This window comes from Oncorhynchus gorbuscha, linkage group LG14 (assembly GCF_021184085.1).
Source record: "Oncorhynchus gorbuscha isolate QuinsamMale2020 ecotype Even-year linkage group LG14, OgorEven_v1.0, whole genome shotgun sequence".
NCBI lineage: Eukaryota > Metazoa > Chordata > Actinopteri > Salmoniformes > Salmonidae > Oncorhynchus > Oncorhynchus gorbuscha.
The window spans coordinates 79311099-79314557 of NC_060186.1; positions in this window are offsets into that span (position 1 = coordinate 79311099).

Genomic DNA, 3459 nt, shown 5'->3' on the forward strand with positions numbered 1-3459 from the left:
ACGTCTGCTCTGTTTCTTCACAAGTGTACAAATGTGGCGTAATAGCATATTTCTGTTTCATATGCAAACCAACAGATTCATAAAGATGTTTGGACGAGAAAAAAAAAGCTCAAAAAGACTGGGTCCCGCTGTATTGCTCAGGCTGCACTACAGCGTCTATTCACAGGCGCGATCCCACTACTGAGCGGCACGGGGGCTTTGACCTGCTCCGTTTCCGACCTGGGCCGGTGCACCCCTCCTTAGACGACCTGGTGGTCCCGGGCTCCCCCAGGAGCACCATATCGATACCGAACTTAGTGCGGACACCCGATCGGCATAGTCCACTGGAGCTCAGAACTCCTGAGCTCAAACGATCCGCCAGCCTAAGCCTCCCAGCAACTTGGATTACAGGCGCACGCCACTGCGCCCGGCGAGAAACGAAAGGATTTTTAGGGCATTTCAAGTTAAATTCGTGACGTCAACCCACGCGTCACACGGCGTCTCGTGTGGTCAACAGCGACCTGTTGCGGTGGCATAGGATATTGCAGTGGTGTTGAAATTTTGCTTGCCTTCCGTGTTGAAATCCTGCCCAGTTGTTGTGGGCGTACCTTTTGTAAGGTACATCTATTTACCTAAAAATTAAACAAAAAAAATACTAACACTCGCACTTGTCTTTTCAAATAATTACTTTATTGTTCAAAATATACTTACTATGACCGTGATATCTATGTGGTTGTGCGAGCTACCGCAAGGTGAATCCACTAACTGTTATAAGTTGCTCTGGATAAGAGCGTCTGCTAAATGACGTAAATGTATTGTATAACTATAAAAAAGCTTAATGAACTTTTGTCTCAGTAAACTCAGTAAACTATAAAGCCCTTTTTACATCAGCCGATGTCACAAAGTGCTTCTACAGAGACGCAGCCTAAAACCCCAAACAGCAAGCAATGCAGATGTAGAAGCACGGTGGCTAGGAAGAAACCTAGAGAGGAACCAGGCTATGAGGGGTGGCCAGTCCTATAACAGAACATGGCCAAGATGTTCAAATGTTCATAGATGACAAGGTAGCACGTCCGGTGAACAGGTCAGGGTTTCATAGCCGCAGGCAGAACAGTTGAAACTGGAGCAGCAGCAAGGCCAGGTGGACTGGGGACAGCAAGGAGTCCTCATGCCAGGTAGTCCTGGGGCACGGTCCTAGGGCTCAGGTCAGTTGAAACTGGAGCAGCAGCACGGCCAGGTAGACAGGTAGACTGGGGACAGCAAGGAGTCCTCATGCCAGGTAGTCCTGAGGGTGTAGGTCCTCCGAGAGCAGAAAGAAAGAGAAACTCCGGTGCTTAGTTAAGTCTTGTGTCTTGTAACAGTTCATTCATTTTTATTGAAGGACAAAGATGATAAATGATGTAGGTTTTACTTGGTGTGAACTGGTTTCTGACACTAAGTGATCCTGAAAAGGACATGATTTCCATATTATTGGTTTCCATAGTAACGATTTCCATATTATTGGTTTCCATAGTAATGGTTTCCTTATTATGCGATGGTGTACAATAGCTTAGAGTGGCAATCTGAGATACACTACATTACCAAAAGTATGTGGACACCTGCTCGTCCAACATCTCATTCCACAATCATGGGCATCAATTTGGAGTTGGTGTCCCCTTTATGCTGCTACAACAGCCGTATTCCCTCTTCTGGGAGGGATTTGCATCCATTCAGCCACAAGAGTATTAGTGAGGTCGGGCATTGTTGGGTGATTAGGCCTGGCTCGCAGTCTGCGTTCCAATTCGTCCCAGGGTTGTCCGGCGAGGTTGAGGTCAGGGCTCTGAGCAGGCCAGTCAAGTTCTTCCACACCGATCTCAACATACCATTTCTGTATGGACCTCGCTTTGTGCACAGGGGCATTGTCATGCTGAAACAGGAAAGGGCCTTCCCTGAACTGTTGCCACAAAGTTGGAAGCACAGAATCGTCTAGAATGTCATTGTATTGCCCTTAGGGTTAAGATTTTCCTTCACTGGAACTAAGGGACCGAACACAAATCATGAAAAACAGCCCCAGACTATGATCCCTACTCCACCAAACTTTACAGTTGGCACTATGCATTGGGGCAGGTAGCATTCTCCTGGCATCCAACAAACCCAGATTAGTCAGTCGGACTGCCAGACGGTGAAGCGTGATCCATCACTCCAGAGTCCAATGGCGGCGATCTTTACGCCACTCCAACGGACGCTTGGCATTGCGCACGGTGATCTTTGGCTTCTGTGTGGCTGCTTGGCCATAGAAACCCATTTCATGAAGCTCCCGACAAACAGTTTGTGTGCTGACGTTGTTTCCAGAGGCAATTTGGAACTCAGTAAGGAGTGTTGAAACCGAGGACACGCAGGCGATTTCTTTACACAAAACTCACTTCAGCTTCCCTCAACTTCCCGCTCTGTGAGGCAAATCCATTAATTTGAAGAGGTGTAGACGTGTGTGTGTGTGTGGATATATACGTACACACACAAAAATACAAATACAACAATTTCAAAGATTTTACTGAGTTATAGTTCATAGAAGGAAATCAGTCAATTGAAGTAAATTCATTAGGACCTAATCTATGGATTTCACATGACTGGGCAGAGGTGCAGCCAAGGCCCACCCACTGGGGAACCGGGCCCCTCAGCGCCCACCCACTGGGGAACCGGGCCCCTCAGCGCCCACCCACTGGGGAACCGGGCCCCTCAGCGCCCACCCACTGGGGAACCGGGCCCCTCAGCGCCCACCCACTGGGGAACCCGGCCCCTCAGCGCCCACCCACTGGGGAACCGGGCCCCTCAGCGCCCACCCACTGGGGAACCGGGCCCCTCAGCGCCCACCCACTGGGGAACCGGGCCCCTCAGCGCCCACCCACTGGGGAACCGGGCCCCTCAGCGCCCACCCACTGGGGAACCGGGCCCCTCAGCGCCCACCCACTGGGGAACCGGGCCCCTCAGCGCCCACCCACTGGGGAACCGGGCCCCTCAGCGCCCACCCACTGGGGAACCGGGCCCCTCAGCACCCACCCACTGGGGAACCGGGCCCCTCAGCACCCACCCACTGGGGAACCGGGCTCCTCAGCGCCCACCCACTGGGGAACCGGGCTCCACAGCACCCACCCACTGGGGAACTGGGCTCCTCAGCACCCACCCCTCATCAGACGATCCCGTCAGAGCCTGGTTTCTTCCTAGGTTCCTGCCTTTCTAGGGAGTTTTTCCTAGCCACCGTGCTTCTACATCTGCATTCTTTGCTCTTTGAGGGTTTTTGGCTGGATTTCTGTAAAAGCACTTGGTGACAACTGCTGATGTAGAAAGGGCTTCCTAAAATACATGTGATTGATGTTCAGTGTGGAAACAGCAGGTCCAGACAGTTACAAGCGGTGGCACCCAGTCAGTCCAGCAGCGTAATGATCGGTCTTCTCCCTCAACTGAGCCTGGGGACGAGGTTATGAAAATACACGGACCAGCAAA